Source organism: Gavialis gangeticus, unplaced genomic scaffold (genome assembly GCF_001723915.1).
Source record: "Gavialis gangeticus isolate Ggan-Ray unplaced genomic scaffold, GavGan_comp1, whole genome shotgun sequence".
NCBI classification, from domain to species: Eukaryota; Metazoa; Chordata; order Crocodylia; family Gavialidae; genus Gavialis; species Gavialis gangeticus.
In genome coordinates this window covers 49,671,182-49,681,169 of record NW_017728997.1, presented here as the reverse complement: position 1 = coordinate 49,681,169, position 9,988 = coordinate 49,671,182, and the positions used below count along the sequence as shown (strand labels likewise).

At 47.0% G+C, this 9,988-nt stretch overlaps 1 protein-coding gene across 2 annotated transcripts in view; it reads left to right on the top strand.

Moving 5' to 3' along the window:
• The first annotated feature begins 5,425 nt into the window (after positions 1 to 5,425).
• Positions 5,426 to 9,988, top strand: part of HEMK1 (HemK methyltransferase family member 1) — a 63,560-nt gene continuing 58,997 nt past the window's right edge. For both annotated transcript variants that reach the window (XM_019505179.1, XM_019505178.1), the window contains exon 1: positions 5,426 to 5,509. The gene's annotated coding sequence lies outside the window, so the exon portion shown is untranslated. The remainder of the gene's footprint in view (positions 5,510 to 9,988) is intronic.

The following is a 9,988-nucleotide window of genomic DNA, read 5'->3' as shown; positions in this document are numbered from 1 at the left end:
ATTACCCAGTACAAATAGCCGTGCTGTAGCATATCCACTCTAGTCATCCTGTTCCTAATGCCACTTGTGCTGCATCTATATAAGCTCTCTATTCTATCACAGAGGTTGCAATGCACTCTGAGCATATATTCCATAATTCCCAGAACAACTCCCTGAAGCAAAAGCTTCCAGATTTCTAGATGTCTTAGGGGGAGAGGAAGTGTCAGACTCCCATGTGTCCCTAGGAAAATGGTCTTATGTCTTGTCTTAAAAACAACACTTCTGTTGACCGTATTCTCTTCGTATACCATCCTGGGGCACTGGTATGTTACTGAACAAAACTGGTGGGCCACAACTACCCTTGTAGGCATCCAGCCAACTATGAAGCTCATCTTCACGTAGCTTGAGGATTGATGAAATAATGTTCATTGTCTAGGCCCATTGAGCACATCGGTTCTAGTTATTTCCTCTCCCTCCTGCTGAACCTAACCTAGTTCATGATTGTAATGGCAGCTCAGGAAAAAGAAGGGGAAATAATGAATGGGCTCTGGAAGGATGGGGAGCTCCTTTGAGAGATTCATTCATCTGTGCTAATCGGGGAAACTATTAATGCCAGTAATTAAAGAGAAACCCAAACAAGTTATTAAAGAATTAAACAAAGCTCATATACTAGGGTTGCTACAAAACTTGGATCTGGAATTCATACAACTCGTACTTGAAACTGTAGTTTTGGTTTGGCTCTAAAACCAGAGGCTGTTTCCAAAAATCGGTTTGGGGCCCAGCATCATGCTTTAGACATGCATGCACATGCACTGTCATCACCAGAGTTCTGCATATTTTGACTGTTCTGTAACTGGTGCCAACCCATTCCTAGTCAATAGTTAGGGGGTATATCTTCTGCTAGAGTAAATCAGCATCTCTTCTCTGAATATAGTAGTACGGCCATGCCATCTCACAGAGGCAGCTACAAATGGGCTAAGTATTTCCAAAAAGCATATTGTTTTTTAAGTGGGGAGGTTACCTTATTAGGTTTTCCTTATACGGCTTTGATTTGCATTCTCCTATGGCCCCATCAACACTGGATTTTTCACAATGTTAGAGACCCATCATGACTTGGATGACCAGTTCAGAAGCCATATTAGAATATTTCCTTTCTGAAGCCACATTCTAGCATAGCTAACTTAAGCTTCCCTTGATTGTCAGCCAGATAATGTATTACAGGTTCTATGGGGGACCCGGCTTTTACAATGATGGGCTCTTTGTGGATGAATGGGCCTTCTCCTGATGATGCTGAAAATGGTCCAACACTAGAGCAGCTTTGATGGCTGCTGTGTGGCCAGAGCCTGCACTACACTGTACGTAGCTTTAGTACATTCTATTTCTGTGTACTCCATACACACAGGAGACAGAAGGACCAGCACAGGAACCAGATTTTGAACTGCTGGTGAACTGGAGTAGCTCCACTGACAACAGCAGCCAAGAATCTGGCCTCAAGACTCTCTATGTTTCAATCAACAAATGTGTTTTTATATTGTCGGGGTCTCTTTGTGCTGAGGTCTAGTAGGACTGGGAGTCAGGACAGCTTGTGCCTTTTCCCTAAGGCCTGAATTTTCAAAATGCAACTACAGTAGGAGTTGCAAGTGATCAACAGCTCTGAAAAACTGGCCATTGATTCAAGTCTAAGACTCCAGGCTTCTTCAGTTTTAGTTTGTCATGGGTATGCTTTAGTTTTCTCCCGTTTATGACAAGGACAATGGTACTTGTCTAAGTGCTTTGTGTTATCTGGATAAAAAGGGCAAGGATGTATTCATATTTGCTGCTATATTGGTATATTTTCATTACTGCTGCTGTGGGAACTGTCACCAAAAAGAAACATGCTTTGTAAATCAACCACTTGTAATACATGGCATTTGGTCCCTGTGGGCTCATGAGATGTGTGTTTGTTTTTTTTCAGTGCAAGAGCTTGTGGTTTCCCCTTAAACCATCATGTCAATGGCCAGTCACTGACATGGCCTCCATGACCCACTATGGCACAATCATACACCTATATATCTGTTGGTGCCTTAATCACCATCCTTCTCTGGGGAGTGGGCAGTGGTGGACTGATGGGGCGGGGGGGCATGGCCACTGGCCTGGGTGGGGGTGCCAGGTAGGCCCTTAAGAGTTCTTATCGCACAGTGTGACTTTAAGTATTGCTATGAAAAGGATTGGAGGGGGATGGTGTGTGCAAGCCCTGGGTGCTGGAGACCCATGGTATATCACTGGGAGTGGGATGAAGCATTCACTAAACTGACTTCCATCTTGCCTGTAATTAGACCATATCAGAGTCCAGCTGGTCCCAACCAGAGGATCAGGGCAGTTCATCCTGAGGCTGCAGAGAAACAGGTGCCATCTGCAACAAGCCTGGATCAGTGCCCTGGGTCCAGCCAGTCCTAGCGTGGCAATCAGGGCAGTCAGTCCCCTGAGGCTACAGGCAACAGGCCCCACCCACACCAAAATTTAAAAGCTAGCCTAGCCCAGCTACTCTGTCTTGGCAAAGACTTTGGAATTTTCTCCTGACCTTCCTTACTTTAATTCTTTGATTTCTGGCCCTGATGTGGCTCCAGCTCTGAATGTTACCACACCCTGACTCTGGCATACCCTGATTTGGCTCCAGCTTCTGACTCGGGTTCAGGCTTCTGGCTCACCCTGACCCTGATACCAGCTTCTAGCTCCCTTTGACTGGCTTTGGACTCCTAGCTCCCCAGGAGCCTGGCCCTTGGACCTTGTTCATGTATCAGGTGACCTTCTCTGACTGCCCACACCCTGGTTCTTAACACCATCCCCCTTACTGATAAACACATCACAGGACTGGGGTGTTAGCTGATGTTCCAATGATCTCCTTGACCTTCATCTCTCCCTGTTGGATGGGGGCAGGAACAAAAGGCAGTGAAGACTCTGTCTTCTGGCTACTGTTAGCCCATGCCTCGCTTCCAGACCTGAGATCCAGCCTGATTTTCCTTAGACATTTGGGGATGGCTCCAGAGCAGCTACTGGACCAATGAATTATTCAGGGTGAGGTTTGCAGAGATGCTTTCCCTAGTCTGTTTCAAGAACCAGAGAAGCCAGATGATTTTTGTAGGGCTGCCTACTACATCTGCTCAGGGTTAGACCCTACATTTGGGATCAGGAAGGAATTTTACTCCATAGGAAGACTGGTACTGACCAGGGTTTTTGCTTTCCTCTGTAGTGGGGGAGATGGTCCTCTTCCTCAGATCTCCCAAGTGCATTTTAACAACCCTTGCAGTAGCACAGCACTGACAGCCCTTGTTCCCCTGCTTTACCTGTGGCAGGTTAGATTTGGTGTCTTTGGGCAATATCCCTTGTAGTTCCATAGATTTCAAAGACATTAGGGCTGGAAGTGACCTCGGGAGATTGAATCCAGCCCCCTGCCCCAGGGGCAGGAAGTCAGCTGGGGTCAAAGGATCCCAGCAAGATAAACGTCCAAAAGTCTCTTAAAGGAGTCTGGAATAGGTGCTTGCACCAACTCTGGAGGCAGTCTATTCCAGGCTTTGGGGGCTGGGACAGTAAAGTTTTTCCTCATGTCCAGCCTGAAATGGTCTTGGAGGAGTTTGAGACTGTGTTTTGATCTTGTCATCCCTTGGGGCACTCTGGTGAACAGGTGTCCCCCCAGATCTTGATGTACACCCTTTATATACTTATAGGCAGCCACCAGGTTGTGCAACAGCGTTGATCTACCAGTATGTAGTTTCAGGAACAAGCTGTCTACAGCTTGGATAGGGATGATACTGGCTTGAGCAGGCGTTGGACTATATCAGAGGTGGCCAACCTGCAGCACATGTGCCGCAAGTGGCATGGGCAGTCTCTGTATGTGGCACATGATAAATCGGGGAAGGGATAGGCAACACAATAGCAGACAGCATAGGTGACTGGGAGGGGGTGCACAAGGCTGCACATGCCCCACCTGGCGGGGCCAGTGCCCACTCTGATGGCCGTCACTAATGCTGTTGGTAGGGCTGGTGCCCCCCCTGACATGGCCACCGCTGTCAGCGGCTTCTGCAGGTGCACCCCCAGATTCAGGAGGCACCAGTCACTCATGGCAGATGGGGCAGAGAGCAGAGCAGCAGATTGGGCATGGAGAGGGCACAGGAGTGGCACTCGGGGAGAGTACAGGGGTAATATGTGCCACACCTGCGGAAAAAGTTTGCTGTCACTAGATGACCTCTGAAGGTCCCTCCCAACCCTCCTTTTCCATTATTCTATGATCAGGGTGATGGAATCCCAGCAGAGATTGCTCAGGGCTTTAATTTCATAGTAGGCCACTGTTCTTTCCCATCTTACAGAGGTATCCCTTTGAATTAGTTCAAGAAGATGACCCTCGCAGCTTGAACCATGAGGCACCTCAACAGATTAACTCATGTACAGCAGTTCAGAATGGTAAAAAGTTACTAAATGCTGTAGATCTGTCAAAAGTAGCCATTACTGATGGGACTCATACCCAGCATCATGAGGCTTCCCAGAAGGCAAATATGCCTGCTAAGCAAGATGATCACCCCTTCTCTTCTCTATTTAAGCAGTAGCTGTATAAATCTTTTTAGGCCCTAATCTCCCATGTATTTTTTAGGACATAAGAGATGTATGTTTGCTGGGAGTCTGTCAGGTCTTCACTGGACTTTTATACAGTTACATTTTCTATTATTCCGTATTATAAAAGACACTTCACATATAAAGGAATGTTCAACAGCTTGATTTTAACTACAAAAAGATTTTTAAGCCCCAAATAAAGCAGGGTTTACAACATTCACCAACACAGACTTAAATCAGCATGTATAGCATCTTGTTTTTCCTTGAGAAATCGGGTTCCTCTGGCTGGGGGGGGTCTATGGAATTTAGCCTTTAGTTCGTTCCATTCATGCTGGGATGTGACCATGGAATAAGGGAAAAGTGGCAGCACTGCACAGAGTGATAGATACTCATTTCCTGTATCAGACAGTGTCCCAGGCAAATTCCAACTTGGGTGCTTGTTAAGACAAAAGCCTTCAGCCTGCAGCACCCAGTGCAGAAAAGATTCTTCGCTTTCTTTTCTAAAAAATTATTGTGTAATACACACTACTTGGTATAAAATAACTACTACACTCCTTCCCGAGAGTAACTGCATTTCAGTGGTGGATGGGTGATCTGTGCTTCTGTCACCACAGATTTAGGGTTTTGCTCTCCCCATTTCTCTCTTTGAATCCCAGCAGCCTGTTCTGACTTCACCCCTCTTCTCCCTCCCTTGCCTTCCTCCCACCTACTTTTAGTGCTGTAAACTGGTGCCCAGTTTCCCGCCCTCCTTGCAGCGCCTGAACAAAACAGTGACATCAGCACTTACTTAATTCCTCCCAGATGAGGAGTCGATTCCCCTTCTGGTTCCAGTCGTCCGTCTCGGACTGGGAGAGTAGCCTAGGCCAAGGCTCCCAAGCCAGCAGGCAGGCAGCAGGACTACCTGGAGTCCACACAGACACAGTAACTGCTCACCTTCCCAGGAGAGGTACTGTCTGTCTGACCTCCTTATCTCCCGACTGAAGTGGGACCCTGGTGTCAAAGTCTCTGTGATGTGTTTGCTGGGGGACGCAAACCAATTGCCTTCTCCTAAAGAGAGCTGCTTCCAGTGAATACCGGAAAGCCACCTTAGCAGATGGATAATTCTTGGCTGACGACAGGGATGATGAGCAGCCTTAGGCAAGTGGAACTGAGAGTGCCCATGCTGGAGACAGGGGACCTGCTGCTGCTGCTCCTGTTGCTGCTGCTGTCATTGTGCTACTTGCCATTGTATTTTCCAAGATGCCAGGAGCAGCCCACCCTCTCCTCCCCTTTCTCTGATCTCAGGCTTTGATCTCCTCTTTGCTTGGGATTGGTGGGGAGAGGACTGGGTTCTGGCTTGGGGTTGGCCAGGCTGCTTGTCACTCCTGAGCTGTTTGGTTGCCGCTGCAGGGAGATTCTGAGGTTAAACAGTGGGAAGCTGGGATTTGTAGCACCCGGTGCTGACAGTCGGGAAGGCTGCTCAGATGTTCTGCAGAGCAGAGGGAAAAGGAAGGGTTTGTGAGCCTCAGCCGGAGCCCTCTCTGGGATGGTGTTTTGCCACCCTGTACTTCCAGTGGTTCAGGAATATGGAATTCCAGCCCTGCTCAGCTCTTGTCAGGGAAATGCATCACCAGGAACTTCATTTACAAGAGGGCATTGGTCCCTGCACCATCAACGCAGAACCATTCTGCCTTTCACTCAATGCAGTTTTCTCTTGTCCCTGGTAGTGCTAATACATAATATTTTGTTCTTCTTTGCTTTCATTGGAGGATCTTTAAAGCACTTTGAACATTTTAGTACTGAAGTATAGTGGACATGTAGGACTGCAAGGGACCACTTGGGTCATTAATTTAGTCCCCCACAATCACAGTCAACTATGTAGTAGATATGAAGTCCGGACAGGTCCATAAGAATGTGCCCTTTCCCTCCCCATAACACACATGCATACCACGAGGCACAAACCACTATATACTATACTGTATATTTGTATACGCTGTACAAACTTGAAACCTTCAGTACAAAAGATCAGAATATTCAGGAACTTCAATGTGCCATAGAAAGAGAGTGGGATTGACAAAGGCCACTACTAATGCCAAAGGCCCTGCAGTGGCAAGGATTTGTTAAATGAAATATGCCCAAAGAGTTCTAATGAGCAACTTGTAATTTCAGCATTTGTCTGCTGGAAGTTTTGAAGAGAGAGGAAATAGAGCTCCTGTGCACTCTTGGCAGTTAGGAGCATCTTACTGGAATTACAGCACCACAATATCTGTCTGTTGTTGGTGAAATCAGAATCCAATCCACAGACCAATGGCCCAGTCTGCAAAGGTGGACTCTGAAGTCTCCTACCCCTCAATCCTACCTTCACATCCTCCAGTGCTTTCTGAAAAATGTGACAGCTGCATTTTATATTAGTCTGAGCCCTTCTCCCACCCACAAACACAAAGGCAAAATCTTTTTTTATCCCAGGCTTAGCAGCAACAATGCCAGGGGACATGTACCAGGGGAGACAGTCCTGTCTGGAGAACAGTATGTAGTTATTAGTTTCCAAAGTGTTGGTTTTATAAGGAAAATTTAAAGACAGTAGGGAATAGGCAGGAATTATACATGACTAAACACCAACATGCAAAATGTTGGGATGTTTATTTTAGTGTAGTAGTATTGCTTTGTATTTTGACCAACCACATAACTACACAAGATACAAAAACTCCTTTGAAACATTTTGATAGTAGTGTGTCCCACCCACAAACACAAAGGCATAATCTTTTTTGATCCCAGACTTAGCAGCAACAATGCCAGGGAACATACACCATGGAGACAGAACCCAGTCTGGATTCACAAAATAAGCCCAGATATTTCAGATAGGAATCCATAGTGTTGAAAACATTTCAACTTGTTGCAGTCTTTTGGAATTCTTTGCAAACAAAGACTTGCTTTATTATTTTTCCATAATAAGAAAAAACAAGTGAAAACTATGAGCTGGCATTTTTTGAGGGTTGTCGTCAGTCTAGCCAAGCTGAGAACCACTAAGCTAGACTCTTATATCAGTGACTGAAACTGGTCTCTTGAATGATTGATCATTATTTAATTGTATTGTGGGAGCACCTAGAGGCTGTATTCCAGGATCTGTATTCCAGAGGCTGTATTCCTTTAGGCTTCTGTTTTGGCTGCAATACCTTGGATCCACAGTGAGTGACATGCTGTCACTGGATGAAGAGCTAAATGTGTACATTGGAAAAGCTGCTAACCTTTCAGTAAGCTCTCCAGATGAGTCTGGAACTATACAAAATTCACAAGCAAAACTAAGGTGCTTGTGTACAAACCCTACATCCTTAGTGTTCTTATGCATAGATGTGAGACATGGTCAACATATGCATATCAAAAAAAGAAGACAAACATCTTCCATCTACACTACTCATGGAGCATCCTTGACATCAAATGGCAAGACAGAATTACCAACACAGAGGTCATTGCCAAAGCCAACCTGCCAACCATCACTGCACTACTCAAACAGTGGCACCTCCACTGGCTTGGCCATCTCTGCAGGATGGAAGATGGGCATATCCTGAAGGACATCCTGTGTGGGCAAATTGCAGATAGAAAGAGAAGAGTAGGGTGCCTAAAACTGCGCTTCAAAGATGTCTGCAAGCAGGACATGAAGGCTTTTGGAATCAACACAAACCTTTGGGAGGCCTTAGCAGGAGACAAGACAAAATGGCACTCCCTTCTCAATCATAGAGTACAACATCACTATGAGAAACGGTTACTTAAATTACAACAGAAACATGACTGAAAGAAACAGACTGTCAATACAGTAGCCCCTAGTGCCATGTACATGTGTGACTACTGTGGCAGGACCCACAAGTCTAACATAGGTCTCTACAACCACAAGAGAAAACGCACCATCAGTCAGCAGAATAGGTGCAATAGCCATCATCACTTGTTGACAAATGGATGCTATCGTGGATTCGTTTGGGCTAGCGACTCACCAGATACATTACCAAAAGGCAGGCCTTGTCCTAGGGAACTCTGTTTAAGAAGAGACTGTCCTTGCGCCCAACACAGGGGCAGCCTGTCCAGATTCAGAGAATCCCTGTTCCCCCGAGCGCTACCAGGAGTGACAAGAAATAATGGTCACAAGCTGGCAGAGGGTGGATTCAGACTAGACATCAGGAAGTGCTACTTCACGGTCAGGGCGGCTAGGATCTGGAACCAACTTCCAAGAGAAGTGGTGCTGGCTGTGTAGAAATTTACTAACAAGACCATAAATAATAGTGTAGAAGTTAACTATAAAGCAGTCTCAGCACTTCAAGGACACAGGCCTAGTTGCCTTGAAGTCTGAAAAAATCAAGGATATATAGCCCTCCTCCCTATTAGTTAGCATGCAGCCAAAAACCAGTTTGAAACAGTTAAGAGTTTTCTCACACTGACCTGATATCGTTTTCTTTCACAGTGGAAAATTCGCACCTGTGCGCGCATCTTGTCTGTAAACTATAAATCGCTTCTAACAGTTTTATTCAGGGCCTCTGAGCTTGCTTAGGGTGCCCAGCATGCTGAATAAAATTTGAGACTGACAGCGACTCTGTGTCTTTGGGAACAGCTCCGCAAGGGGTCACGAACTCCTTAGCAGTTCCTACCCTGGGGGTCTTTAAGAGGAAGCTAGATGTACACCTTGCGGGGGTTGTTTGACCCCAGTACTTTTTCCTGCCAACGCAGGGGGTCAGACTTGATCTGCTTAGGTCCCCTCTGACCCTACAAACTATGAAACTGAAATGGGGCTAGGGCAGCGTTCCCAGGAAAGGCCTTGTTAGAAAATGGGATTTAGGGATACTGGGGAGCACTTGGCACTTGCTAGGGAATCCCTTGATCTCTGAAACATGCAGGATAGATGTATGCCTTATAGCCCAGTGATGCGCAACAGTGGTGCCTTGATCCTTTCACAGGGGTTGCACAATGTAGGCACTGTCAGGTGTGCCAGCCTGATTCCCAAAATAAACCCAGGCATTTGAAAAAGGGATCTACGGCTCTGCCCTGCGGTGCCCTTCCGGAGTTCTCTGTGACCAAACAGCTGCTCTGTTCTTTTTGCCTGCAGAAAAGTCAAATGAAAACGAAGAAGTGGCATCTCTTGAGGGCTGTCTTGAGTCCAACACGGATGAGAAGCAGTTATAGGCTAACTCAAGTGTGTGTGTGTACACGTACACCGCTACGTATCCGTTTATGCATGCCTACATGCAGACACACACCTCTGCCTACACCCCCCGCCCTCGGGCCGCGGCCGTGAGCGGCGGAAGCTGCAGGAAGCGCCGGGCGGCGCATGCGCAGACTCTGTTCCGGCCGGGCTCAGCGGCGCGGTGTGGCGGGGCGGGCAGCTGTAGGTCAGCGGCGGGCGCGACAGCAAAGGGCCCCCCCCCCCCCCCGGGCGGGGGCAGGAGCCCTTGGCGGGTGCGGG